The sequence below is a fragment of the Lathamus discolor genome, chromosome W (genome assembly GCF_037157495.1).
Source record: "Lathamus discolor isolate bLatDis1 chromosome W, bLatDis1.hap1, whole genome shotgun sequence".
In the NCBI taxonomy this organism is placed as follows: Eukaryota; Metazoa; Chordata; class Aves; order Psittaciformes; family Psittacidae; genus Lathamus; species Lathamus discolor.
Genome location: NC_088908.1, coordinates 35075922 through 35090891, shown reverse-complemented (window position 1 = coordinate 35090891; position 14970 = coordinate 35075922). Strand labels below are relative to the sequence as shown.

Here is a 14970-nt window from a genome sequence, read left to right as displayed (position 1 = left end):
TGAACGAGCTTTGTGGTTGCATTTAAACCACGACAGTATCAAAGACTGCACGGTGCAGTTCACTATAGTAACTAACTGCTGCAAAGCTTCTCTGATAGTAGATTCAGTATTTGTTTGACATATTAATTTCTTACGAATGCTCTTATTTCATTCCCTCTCATTTATCTGAAACTCTTTTCTACTGTGCAAGTGAACAATAAAATCTTATCTGTTTAGCCCTAAGGCTTTGCCTGTTAATATACCATCTTCCGGTGAGTAATTGTCACTGTTAGATTTGTGCACATCCAGAGCATCTTGCAGTAAAGTAGTCATGTAAAAGAAATGTATAATAAATTAATCGGGTATTGATCTCTTTGCATCTTTAGATTTTAGAGGGAGTTGGTCTCCCTGACATAACTGTACGGTGATATAGAATAGAAACGAGAATTTAACATTTATTTAAAGAAGCCTGAAACATTGGAATGCCTTTACTTCAAGAACAGGAGAAAGACTGTGTCAATATGTTTATGCTGACAGTTTTTCTAATATTAGCGTATAAAAGATAATAGAATCATAGAATAGTTAGGTTGAGACAAGGGGGGGCACAAAATTACAAAATGAAATATATAAACCTTTAGAATCAGTTTTAAGTAATGTTAAGTTTGATGGCTTTGTAACAGTAGCACTGGAAAATTACTGAGGTGCATGATACTGATTCGGAGAAAACTCCAGGAACAAACTTGCCAACAAAGTTTTCAAGTTGACAAGCAGGTATTCTTCATTGCAGCGCCAAGAGACACAGGGGATAGCTCCTCCTAACATGTGTCCCTGCATTGCTACACAAGCCGTCCTTATATCGTCACTGGGCGTACATACATATTCATGAGGTTACGTATGGATTACATTATTTTCCAGAAAGTTCCCCGCATGCGTACAGAATTGTGGTGGTGGTCTCTGAGGGTCGTTTACTTCTTCCAACAATCTTCATCACTTCTGGCAGTCTTTGAAGCACATGCAGTAGATGCTTATACCAGCTTAATTAGTTCACTAGCACCACAGACATAATAATCCTCCTATCCTCCTACTTATCAGTTAGTTTAACTGCAGCCCATCCTGCACACCTGACATTCCCAGATACTCCTTATCCTTGCATCCTGTTCTTCTAGACTGTTTTTCTGTAAAAAAACCCAGTTGGAGTATTGTGTGCAGTTCTGGTGTCCTCAACATAAAAAGGACATGGAACTGCTGGAAACAAGTCCAGAGGAGGGCCACGAGGATGATCAGGGGACTGGAGCACCTCCCGTACGAAGACAGGCTGAGGAAGTTGGGGCTTTTCAACCTGGAGAAGAGAAGGCTGAGTGGAGACCTCATAGCAGCCTTCCAGTACCTGAAGGGGGCCTATAGGGATGCTGGGGAGGGACTCTTCATCAGGGACTATAGTGACAGGACAAGGGGTAATGGGTTAAAGCTTAAACAGGGGAAGTTTAGATTGGATATAAGGAGGAAATTCTTTCCTGTTAGGGTGGTGAGACACTGGAATGGGTTGCCCAGGGAGGTTGTGAGTGCTCCATCCCTGGCAGTGTTCAAGGCCAGGTTGGATGAAGCCTTGTGTTGGATGGTTTAGTGAGAGGTGTCCCTGTCCATGGCAGGGGGGTTGGAACTAGATGATCTTGAGGTCCTTTCCAACCCTAACCATTCTATGATTCTATGATATAGCAGGATTTTTTCCTAATATATATTTAGCAATTTTCTTGTCTAGTTAGTCAAAGATACATGTCAAGACCACAGGTAAGAAATTGTGGAAGCACATATTCCCAGAAATTTTTCTTAATGACTTTTCTGTACATAAAAAATATATACTTACATAAGATATGATAGCAGGGGCTGGTGTTAAACGCTTGACACTAATGTAAGATAGCAACTTTACCATGTGCCCTTCGACCTGCAACATAAACAAGTCTGACAAAACAAAAACAAGGCAATCTAGTTAGTGTAGCACCTAGACTTTTAACTTCTTCCTGGGAAAAAAAAAAAAAAAAGAGTACACTCATTTTCAGGTATGTTTTATTGTGTGACTACACCTGACTATAAATACATCAGTATTTCCCTTGATATGCAATGGGAACTAAAAAATGTTGTTAGAGGCTGGAATAAGGGAAGTAACCGGTGTTACTGGTGAAATAAAGCTGTGAATTTGAAACCAATTCAGAAACAGTATTAGTGAACTTCAAGCTAGTTTCAGAATCAATAGTTTGAACGTTAAAATTATTTTGGAAAAAAAAGGTAGCTACTATGTCCCTTTAAATATTTCACCTTTTAATTTGCTTTATATCAAAAAGCTGTGTTGACAACGTGTCAAAAAACTGGTCTTTACAGCCCTATGGTATTCAGATGGATTTTAAATTTTTAATATTTATTAAACAGTAAACAGAAGCATTAATGGAAGCAATAAGGGACCTTATTTTGTAATTTTCTAAACCTGCATAGCCAATTTCTTTTTGAAAATCAATAGTTAGATTTGCAGGTATTTTTTAATTACTAATTTTTACATAGGGATCAGAAGAATGCCTGTATCTTTGTGTGCAGATACATATGTATATAGGATTCTTTCCATCCTTCAAAAATTCTGATTTTTAGGTATTTGGGATGGGAGCTTACCTGCCTGCAGTAAAACAGGTCCTATTGGCAGATCCAGTTTTAGAAAAGGCCATGAAGAGAGGAACCATCCAAGAGTCTGGATAAAGGACTCTTATCTCCAAATGTCTGGGATATGGGATTAAAATTAATCACTTATGTCATTTCAATTTTCCATTTGGTATATTCAATAATGTTGGAGCCTCTTTAGAAGTACATTGAGTATCATCTAAGGTATGTCACCATTAAAAACATCAGTTGTATATTTTATGTAGTTATAAAAGAATGTTTTGCCAGTTGAAGACCTGGACTAAGTCATGAGCCACTCTATAGAATGGAATATTGTGGTGTTTGAGATGCAGCATCTGTAGGAAGCACTGGATGTAAAAATATAAATACAAATTCTGTTCAAGACACCTGATTTGGGGATGCTTGCAGAACAGGAAGATTGCCATGCATGCATGTGGTGTTTCAACCTATGTGGAAGGAGTTGACACCAGCAGTGACAGCATGACAGCCTGGGCCTTGTGAGTGCACCAGTGAAGGGCAAGAGTCTTTCAGCAAACTTCAGTTTTTACCTGTACATTGGCTGCTGCTGTGGGATGGATTAGAACTAATGTAAGTACTGTAAATAAATTTGAAATCAAACTTTTCTTGACAGGTTTTGGGGTTTTAGTTGAAGGTGATTAACCTTTTGTAGCAGGTCAAGAATTAAGAGTAACGTCAGTGTTTCTTGTCCAGTGGTAGGGCACACCAGTGCCATGCAAGAAGTCTGCTTCCAGATGTGCAGACCTTGTTATACAGTGCACTCCTGCTGTTTGCCTTTGTGCTACTCAGTGGCAGGTCTGATTTTGCTGTTAATTTCATCTGATGAATTCAGTGCTAGCTGGTGTGTGATATTTAGAGTGTAAGTTTTGTGGTATACTGAAGTTCTTTAATATATAAGTCAATATATACATTGCTGTACCTCTTGGTGCAAACAGGATGTTAAAATGCACCGAAGTTCTGCATTTTAATAGACTTATTTTAGCATGGTAACTTTGGTTTTTTTTTAACATACTTAAAGTTATGTAGTTATGTACTTCAGTGTGCTGCACTGCATTTGGCATGCATGGGACATACTGTTTGTTTTCCCCAAAAGCTAACATTAGGAAAAATTGCTGCATGATCTCAACAGTTGAGAACCATGTCCCACAGAAAATTTACTGAGTGGAACTTCAGGGACAGATACATGTGTTAAGATTTTAGAAATATGTCATTAATTTTATCTGTAATGTCTTACAGTAATATAAAAAGGGTAATTCTTAGCTTTGTTAAGAAAAACAAAACAAAACAAACAAAAAAAAAACCCACCAAAAAACCAAAACAAAAACCAAACAAAAAATCCAGAACAACAACAAAGGAGGAAGTGAATTATTGACTCCTTGCTGCCATCCCCAGCATGACGAACTTTGATCTGTCGTTTTTGCATGTGCTTGTTTTTCAGAAATACAGGAAACATTGAAAAAGGCAAAGCAGCAGCCAGGTGTTATTTTTCCTTCCATCTTCTGCTGCTTATGGAAAACAATCAACCTCTGAGCTGCAGTGTTCACAAAATGTTAGCTGCAGACTGCATTACTTTTGCTTCCTTTTGGTTTTTTTCCTTGGGATATATAACTACTGTTTTAAACTGAAATAAATCTTAGATTAAGAAATGACAGTGGATGATGGGGATAAATAGGACACCAACAGCTTAGAAATTGATTGTATCCTAAAGAAAAATTACAGGTTACTTTTTGCTCATGACTTTAATGCACACAGTCTTCTCCAGATGCTCTATTACAAAATAAAGTGGCTTACTACAGCAACTGCCTGGGACTGCAGGAGTTCTGTTGAAGTCATTACAGTGAAATATGAAATGTTTATCAAAATATAACAAACTGTAACCAAGGGGATTCCAATAATTCTAGATAGTGGTAGATTTCTAAAGGATGCAAAAGTAAGACTCCATCAGCATTGCTGTATCACTGGTAGAGCTGTCATAGTAAACTGTGGACTCCTACTTTTCCCCCTATGCTCTTTAGGTGTATTTACATTCCTTTATTGTAGAGCCATGGAAATCAGGACTTACAAAAAAAAAAATAAATACAAGTTTATGCAAAGTTATGAAGCTGTGCCTATTAAGTGCTCAAACTGAATAACCGTTGGTTTAAAAACCAAGGCAAAATATATGCCTGCTTGTACAGAAATAGTAGTGTTCAATTTTTGTCATTAGAAGCACTGCTTTCCTACATGGTTTTACCTGTAAGGATTTTTAAGTTCTTCTGTGATGTAACTGAGTTGATTCCTGGAAGGAGAAGCATTCATACAATGTTATTAGCAGTCAGGCGTTGAAATGCTAATATATTATGAAGTCCAGTGTTAATTGTTGTATTACTGTTTTTTACCTCTGCAGTTAGAAGGGTTTTTTTTTGGTTTTGGTTTTGGTTTGGGTTGGTTTGGGGGGGGGGGGGGGGTAGTTTAGAGGTAAAACTGCAGGACAAAAAACTATGTGAGCTTCTTATCCAAATGTCAGCCTCTTGATTCACCATCTTTCCTTCCATTATCTTTTCCTCCTCACAATTTTAGAAGTAGCTCTTGAGATTTTGAAATGAGATTGTCTTAGTTCTTGGATAAAATAATCCCAGAAGGACAAAAAAAAATTTGGCAGACATTATCTCAAATTTACAGGATTACCTTTGAACCTAAAGCTTTGCAATGTCTGAGCCTCTTCAAATGAAAGCACAAGCGTACCCATCGCAAGGGCTGAAGTGAGTTTGCTCATGTCTCACAGTTGTCCTGAAAGTCATGTTGTCTAGAAAACTGGGGTGAAAAACATTTTAAGGATTACACCTATCAGAATTATAATTTCAAAATACTCATTTTTGCTAGTGTGTAGACCAGATTGACGCAAGATTTTTACTTGTCCACATCTGAAAGTGTGAGGAGTTGGGAGACAAGCACATGAAAAGCAACAAGGTGCTTGGTGACAGCCAGCATGGCTTCACTAAGGGGAAATCCTGCCTGACCAATTTGGTGGCCTTCTATGATGGGGCTACATAATTGATGGATAAGGGTAAAGCAGTTGTTGTCATCTACCTGGACTTGTGCAAAGCGTTTGACACTGTCCCACCCGACATCCTTCTCTCTAAATTGGAGAGATATCAATTTGATGGACGGACCACTCGGTGGATAAAGAACTGGCTGGATGGCAGCACACAAAGAGTTCTGGTCAATGGCTCGATGTCCGGCTGAAGACCAGTAACGAGTGGTGTCCCTCAGGGATCGGTGTTGGGACCGGTCTTGTTTAACATCTTCGTCGCTGACATGGACAGTGGGATTGAGCGCGCCCTCAGCAAGTTTGCCGATGACACCAAGCTTTGTGGTCCGGTTGATATGCTGGAGGGAAGGGATGCCATGTGGAGGATTGGCTTGTCGAAAAAGGTCAAAAGGTCACGTTCCCATCAACGAGCTGAAACAAGACATCTGTGTAGAACATGGTGCAAACCTCTCACGCCAGATAATGAGGAACTGAAGGACACCGGCAAACAGCAACATACTATGACTAATCACAGCCAAGGACACTAAGCACTTTATGTTGAGGACACCAGAACTGCACACAATACTCCAGGTGAGGTCTCACAAGAGCAGAGTAGAGGGGCAGGATCACCTCCTTCAACTTGTTGGTCACACTCCTTTTGATGCAGCCCAGGATACGGTTGGCTTTCTGGGCTGCGAGCGCACACTGCCGGCTCATGTTCATTTACTCATCGACCAGCACCCCCAAGTCCTTCTCTGCAGGGCCGCTCTGAATCTCTTCTTTGCCCAGTCTGTAGCCGTGCCTGGGATTGCTCCGACCCAGGTGCAGGACCTTGCACTTGTCGTGGTTGAACTTCATAAGGTTGGCATCAGCCCACCTCACAAGCGTGTCAAGGTCCCTCTGGATGGCATCCCTTCCCTCCAGTGTATCAACTGGACCACACAGCTTGGTGTCATCGGCAAACTTGCTGAGGGCACACTCAATCCCACTGTCCATGTCAGCGACGAAGATGTTAAACAAGACCGGTCCCAACACCGATCCCTGAGGGACACCACTCGTTACCGGTCTCCAGCCAGACATCAAGCCATTGACCAGAACTCTTTGTGTGTGGCCGTCCAGCCAGTTCTTTATCCACCGAGTGGTCCTTCCATCAAATTGATATCTCTCCAATTTAGAGAGAAGGATGTCGGGTGGGACAGTGTCAAACGCTTTGCACAAGTCCAGGTAGATGACATCAACTGCTTTACCCTTATCCATCAATTATGTAGCCCCATCATAGAAGGCCACCAAATTGGTCAGGCAGGATTTCCCCTTAGTGAAGCCATGCTGGCTGTCACCAAGCACCTTGTTGTTTTTCATGTGCCTTAGCATGCCATCCAGGAGAATGTGCTCCAAGATTTTACCAGGCACAGAGGTGAGACTGACTGGTCTGTAATTCCCCGGGTCTTCCATTTTCCCCTTCTTGAAAATGGGGGTTATATTTCCCTTTTTCCAGTCGTCGGGAACTTCACCTGACTGCCATGATTTTTCAAATATGATGGCCAGTGGCTTAGCAACTTCATTCGCCAGCTCCTTCAGGACCCGCGGATGGATTCCATCAGGTCCCACGGACTTGTGCACGTTCAGGTTTTGAAGATGGTCACGAACCAGATCCTCTCCTACAGTGATGAGGCCCAAGGTCTTCATTCTCCCAGTCCCTGCGTCTACCTTCTAAGACTTGGGTGGTGCAGTCAGAGCCTTTGCCAGTGAAGACCGAGGCAAAGAAGTCATTCAGAACCTCAGCCTTCTCCAAATCCTGTGTAGCCAGTTCTCCCAAAAGCTTCCTCAGGGGGCCTATTTTGTCCCTAGTCTGTTTTTTGTTTGCTACATGCCTGTAGAATCCCTTCCTATTATCCTTAACTTCCCTGGCTATGTTTAATTCTAACTGGGCCTTAGCCTTCCTAACCTGGTCCCTAGCTTCCCGGACAACATCCCTGTACCCTACCCAGGCCACCTGTCCTTGCTTCCATTTTATATAAGCCTCTTTTTTCCTTTGAATTTTCCTCAGCAGCTCCTTATCCATCCAAGGAGGTCTCCTGGCCCTTCTGCCGCACTTCCTTCTAGTTGGGATGCAGCACTCCTGAGCTTGCAGCAGGTGATCCTTGAATATCAACCAACAGTCTTGGGCCCCCCTGCCCTCCAGGGCTATATCCCATGGAACCTTACTAAGCAGGCTCCTGAAGAGGCCAAAGTCTGCTCTTTTGAAGTCCAGGGCAGTGAGCTTGCTACACGCTCTTCTCACTCTCCTGGGTATCTCAAATTCGACCATCTCGTGATCACTGCATCCAAGGCTGCCCTGGAGTACCACATTCTCAACAAGCCCTTCCCTGTTGGTGAGCACAAGGTCAAGCATGGCACCTCTCCTTGTCGGCTCCTCTATTACTTGCAGAAGGAAGTTGTCTTCCACACAATCGAGGAACCTCCTGGATTGCTTGTGCCGTGCAGTGCCATCGTTCCAACAGATGTCAGGGTGGTTGAAATCCCCCATGAGAACAAGGGCCTGCGAGCGTGAGGCTTTTCCTATCTGTCTGTAGAGTGCTTCATCCACAGGTTCTCCTTGATCAGGCGGCCTGTAACAGATTCCCACAGTAATGTCTCCCACAGCTGTTTTCCCTTTAACCCTGACCCACAAACTCTCTGTAAACATGAAAGTAAGAAAAAAAATATTGTATGTTGAACCCTATGATTTCTGACCTTTTTTTATGTCCTCCTGTACTAATCAGATACCATTTTTCACAAGAAAAGTAATTTGATGGGCAAGCTGTAGGGGCTCTGGGAAGTCTATTTGGCCTAACATAGAGGCATTAAACTTTATATTTCTTATTATTTTATTATTTATATTATATTCTCATTACCACAGTATTTTAAGTACCTTCAGCAGCAAAGCAGCAGCTCCTTTCAGGATCTAGTATAGTTTCTTTCCTTTATAAACAGGAACTTGGGGTTTTTTTGTTCTTTTTCCAGAATTCATTAAGAGATTCTTAATAACAAGTCAGATGTTAACTTTTTCAGATCACATCTGAGTTGTACAGGGGGAGGGTAAACCAGTTACAAGCTGTTAAACTGTAACTATTAAGGCCAGTAAAGACACAAAGTCCGTTATAAAATTCCAAACCAATAGATCCAAAAGAAATTGTACTGTCCTTGTAAGAATCCTTAAAGTTTTTGGGTTTTCCTGCAAATAAGACATAGATTACTGGTCAGTATTGAAATTAATTCCTTTAATCCCCACCAGATGAAGAAACATTTTGACAGTTGAAATTAATTAATGCCAATTTTTATTAATAGATCTGTAGTGCTGCATTTCTCACCCAGCCCATTCTCTAAAAGAAAACACCATAGTTCCCAAGAGATCTGGAACTAAAACTCTAAATAAAGGGAGGTTTATTGTTGCACCACCTCTGTCAGTGGGAAATTAACATCATAACAGAAGCTAAAATAGTTTTTGCAAGTAATGTATTTAATTACCTTGTGCAAGGAGAACAATTCCTCTTACAATAATGACTGTGACAATGATCATTTTAGCAGCCGTGAGAACATTCTGGAGATAGCTTCCCAGCTTCACGCTCAGTGAATTCACTGTTGTAATTATCACTGAAATACATATTCATGAATTTCTGTATTAAATTTGTCAGAATTGAAAGAAAACTTGCTTCTTAAATCCTTCCCCCTTCCCCCTTCCCCCTTTCCCCTCCCCACCTTATTTACTATATTTCCCTACTACTGTTTGTCTGTATTACTGATACAGGGGTTTCTAACATGCTATGCTTGGATAACTTTTAAAATTCTGAGGAAAAATAGTTTTCTGAGTCAGGCACTGATGGATCTTGTCTCTTAAAATCTTACCAAAGGCAGCTGCTGCAAGACACTTGATGATGACTTGGGGTCATCATTTTTATCCACAGCCTGGATAAAAAGGAGCTAATGCATATTCTGCAAAGCTGAGAGAAATGATTGCAAATGATCTGGGTTTGGTGACCAGTAAGCTTGTCCAAGAAAACAAAAATGCTGGAATTGGGCCAAAGGCCTCCATAAGGTAAGAATATTCTCCCCCAGATTTTGTGATCATTGTACCAAGCTCAGCAAAGCAAAGTGCACCCGAATAACAAGGAAAGTGCTGGTTATTGGCTTAGTTCACACACTTTCTGAAACAGATTATCACTTCTAATAGGTAGAAAAGTTAAGAAAATAGATACATACAATGCGTCATCACTCTGTTCGTGTTTTGGTACATTTTACTGTATATGCAAAATAAAATTTTAATTACTTGTGAGCAATTGGAAAAAAATACACCGAAACTATTAAGTTACAGACCAGAATTGACTACTATTGGTGTTTAAGACTTCAGCAAAAAAAGTACAAACATTCTGATTTCATATTAGGTTTTTGCTTAAGAAACCAACACTGTAAGAAGCATCTAAGTGACAGCTGCACTGGCTGACCTACCTTTGGGAAACTTGGAAAAATAGACATGCTGCACAACTTTGAAGTAAAATGTCAACTAAGCTCATCTTTGGAGTACAGTGATACTTCTAGCTGGCATCTTTCACTGCCGTTTACCTGACAGAATGCCCATGAAATTCCCTTTTTAGTTACCTTTTTGAGGTTCATTTTGAGGTGCTTGGTGCTAAATTTTCAGATAATAGAATTAGACTCAAAAGAAGGAAAATGGCAGAAGTACCTAGCTCACTGCCAGTTAGCATTTATTCGGAGAAATCTCCAGGAACTCGCCAACAAAATTTAAGTTGACAAGCAGGTATTCCTTATTGTGGTGCCGGGAGACACGGGGGATAGCTCCTCCTAGCATGTCTCATCCAAACATCAACCAGGCTGTGATTATATTGTCCTTAAACATACATATTCATTACATTACATCCATTACATCATACTTCTAGAGAATCCCTCCTGCATGCACACTAAAATGTGGTAGTGGGCTTTGTGACCCCTGGTGGTTATTTCTCCATCACTTCGTTTTAGGATCGCTGTCATATCGGCAACCACCAGGTGGTTCTGGCAAAGCTTATCTTAGTAATTTCTTTTGCTCTATAGTTGCTAACAAAGCCTAACATCCTTGAAGTTACTTATTTACAATCCTATTCTTTAATCAATCAACCCCATTCTTCAATCCCCCCTATTCTTCAATCAACCCCATTCTTCAATCCTCCCTTTTCTTGTCCTATTGCAAAGTCTTTTGCAACTGAGTTATTTCATTCTTATTTAAAGTTTCCTGAAGTATTACCCTGTTTCTACTTGATGCTTAATTTTGTTTCTCTTCCGTTCATCATAGTTCACCATGGATTGTTTGCAACACCAAAAGGAGCATTGGACCGTTACACACGTAATCAAAACCATTCCTATTATTATCAATACAGTAAAACCCAACTGTCTCAACCAGGAGAGATTGGGTACCCATGATGTTAATTTTTTTGGTTATTTCTTCTTGTAATGCTAGAATAGCATCAGCAGTTCGATTTTCCATTTCCTCAATTGCAGCTGAGATATTTACAATCGCTTTTTCTAATTCACTGTCGTGGTTTAAACCAAGCCACACAGCTCGTTCACTCACTCCTCCCGCCCCCTTCTCTCTTTTTCTTTCCTTCTCCCCCCCCCCTGCTCCCGGAGGGATGGGGAGGAGAATTGAGAGAATGTAACTCCCACGGGTTGAGATAAGAACAGCCCGGTAACTTAGGTATAACACAAATCACTACTGGTACTACCAATGATAATAATGATAAGAAAAAATAACAAGAGAAGAGAATACAATACCACTCGTTGAATGAGTTCGATCCCCCCCACTGAAGAGAGCCCATACCCTTCCGGGTAACTCCAAGTTACCTGCCTGGGCATGACATGCTGTGGCATGGAATACCTCTTTAGCTAGCTTGGGTCAGGTGTCCTGTCTCTGCTTCCTCCCAGCCTCCCCTCGTTCCTGGCAGAGCATGAGACTCACAAAGTCCTTAGCCAGAATAAACATTACTTAGCAACAATTAAGAACAATTGGTGTTATCAGCTCTGTTCCCAGACTGAAAGTGCAGTGCTGCACCAGCTACTAAGGAAAAAAAGTGACTACTACTGCTAAACCCAGGACATTCACTAACACCTAGAGATGGAATAAGCCATCTAACAAAGCTATGGAAAGCAGTGCTTCTTTCTGCTATGGGATTATATCCTCATTTGATTCTTTTAATAAAACTCTGAACCCAGGTTCCAGAGGGATGAATGTCAATTACTGTAAAGTTGGGAACCACTACTCCTAGTGTGCATGCCCCTTTCCAGTTAGGAGGCAAAGCCTTATAGGCATTTTCTCCACATAACCAATACCACCCTTTCCTTTCAGGAACATTCTAATAACCAGTTAAAGGTTTTCAAAGGTGAAGTTACGTTGCCCAGCTGCAATATGGATAATTTCCTACTGACACGTTTCCTTGATTAAGAGTTTTGTTAGAGGTTACACATTTAACTTCTGACATATTTGAGGCTTGTATCCTTAAAACCTGTAAATTTGTATGGCTCTTGTCAGTATAAATGGGATCCCTACCCTGGATTTGGAGAAGGCTGAGGTTCTGAATGACTTCTTTGCCTCATTCTTCACTGGCAAAGGCTTTGACCGCACCACCCAAGTCTCGGAAAGCAGACACAGGGACTGTGAGAATGATGACCCTAGGCCCACTGCAGGAGAAGATCAGGTTTGAGAACATCTTAAAAACCTGAACATACACAAGTCCATGGGACCTGATAAAATCGATCCATGGGTCCTGAAGGAGCTGGCGAATGAAGTTGCTAAGCCGTTGTCTATCATTTTTGAAAAATCATGGCAGTCAGGTGAAGTTCTCGATGACTGGAAAAAGGGAAATATAACCCCCATTTTCAAGAAGGGGAAAATGGATGACCTGGGGAATTACAGACCAGTCAGTCTCACCTCTGTGCCTGGTAAAATCTTGGAGCACATTCTCCTGGATGGCATGCTAAGGCACATGAAAAACAACAAGGTGCTTGGTGACAGCCAGCATGGCTTCACTAAGGGGAAATCCTGCCTGACCAATTTGGTGGCCTTCTATGATGGGGCTACATAATTGATGGATAAGGGTAAAGCAGTTGATGTCATCTACCTGGACTTGTGCAAAGCGTTTGACACTGTCCCACCCGACATCCTTCTCTCTAAATTGGAGAGATATCAATTTGATGGACGGACCACTTGGTGGATAAAGAACTGGCTGGACGGCCACACACAAAGAGTTCTGGTCAATGGCTCTATGTCCGGCTGGAGACCGGTAACGAGTGGTGTCCCTCAGGGATCGGTGTTGGGACCGGTCTTGTTTAACATCTTCGTCGCTGACATGGACAGTGGGATTGAGTGTGCCCTCAGCAAGTTTGCCGATGACACCAAGCTGTGTTGTCCGGTTGATATGCCGGAGGGAAGGGATGCCATCCAGAGGGACCTTGACACGCTTGTGAGGTGGGCTGATGCCAACCTTATGAAGTTCAACCATGACAAGTGCAAGGTCCTACACGTGGGTCGGAGCAATCCCAGGCACAGCTACAGACTGGGCAAAGAAGAGATTCAGAGTGGCCCTGCAGAGAAGGACTTGGGGGTGCTGGTCGATGAGAAAATGAACATGGGCCGGCAGTATGCGCTCGCAGCCCAGAAAGCCAACCATATCCTGGGCTGCATCAAAAGGAGCGTGACCAGCAGGTCGAAGGAGGTGATCCTGCCCCTCTACTCTGCTCTTGTGAGACCTCACCTGGAGTATTGTGTCCAGTTCTGGTGTCCTCAACATAAAAAGGACATGGAACTGTTGGAACAAGTCCAGAGGAGGACCACGAGGATGATCAGGGGACTGGAGCACCTCCCGTATGAAGATAGGCTGAGGAAGTTGGGGCTGTTCAGCCTGGAGAAGAGAAGGCTGTGTGGAGACCTCATAGCAGCCTTCCAGTACCTGAAGGGGGCCTATAGGGATGCTGGGGAGGGACTCTTCATCAGGGACAGTAGTGACAGGACAAGGGGTAATGGGTTAAAACTGAAACAGGAGAAGTTTAGATTGGATATAAGGAGGAAATTCTTTCCTGTTAGGGTGGTGAGGCACTGGAATGGGTTGCCCAGGGAGGTTGTGAGTGCTTCTTCTCTGGCAGTGTTCAAGACCAGGTTGGATGAAGCCTTGTGTGGGATGGTTTAGTGTGAGGTGTCCCTGTCCATAGCAGGGGGGTTGGAACTTGATGATCTTGAGGTCCTTTCCAACCCTAACTATCCTATGATTCTATGATTCTATGTTTTTAGTTACCGCTCAAATGTTTTAGTCTGAGCAAGGACTTTCTGAGTGTCATGCTCTGCCATGGAGGAGGGGAAGCTGGGAGGAAGCAGAGACAGGACACCTGACCCAAATTGACCAAAGAGGTATTCCATACCACAGCTCGTCATGCCCAGGATGTACCTGAGAGTTACCCGGAAGGGCTAGGACTGCATGGTTGGACGAGATCGGTCGGTGTTTGGTTGGGTGGGGTTGGATTGGTTATCGGTTGGCTGATGTTGAGGTCTTGTATTCTTTCTTCTTGTTATTTCCTTTATCATTATTATTATTGGTGGTAGCAGTAGTGATTTGTGTTATACGTTAGTTACTGAACTGTTCTTATTTCAACCCATGGGATTTGCTTTCTTTTCGATTCTCCTCTCCGTCCCTCCAGGATTAGAGGGTGGGAAAGAAGTGGGGGAGTGATTGAACAAGCTATGTGGCTGAGTTTAAACCACAACAACAGGTTTAAGTCCCTTTAAAATTTTATATGGTCTACGATATATTGTTTAAGAAGAGACTTCAATACAGAGTGGAGAACAATCACTCAACAATTATGTAATATATATGCAGAAACAGCTTAGAAATATAGAAAAATTAGTCTTGGGAACCAGAGCTCGAGGTCTTGATGGACCTATACATAACATTGAACCTGGAGACTATGTGTATGTTAGATCTCTTTCAGAATGACCTCTAGAACCTAAGTGGGAAGGTCCATTCCAAGTGCTGCTGACTTCTCATATGGCAGTTAAGATTAAAGAGCAAGCATCGTGGATTCATCACGCCAGAATAAAGAAAGCCCCTAAGCCATGATGGGAAGCAACACCTCCTGGACCTGTGAAGCTTCGAATTCGACAAAACGACTGTTGATGGTGTATATATGTCCTGGGTTCAGCAGTAGCAGTCATTTTTCTCCTTCTTAGTAGCTAGTGCAGTGCTATGTTTTAATTTTTTGGCCTGGGAAGAGAGCTGATA

The 14970-nt window shown here is 42.1% G+C and overlaps 1 pseudogene; it reads right to left on the bottom strand.

The window, feature by feature from the left end:
- Nucleotides 1-930: 930 nt before the first annotated feature.
- Nucleotides 931-10517, bottom strand: LOC136004224 (b(0,+)-type amino acid transporter 1-like; annotated as a pseudogene).
- Nucleotides 10518-14970: the final 4453 nt, after the last annotated feature.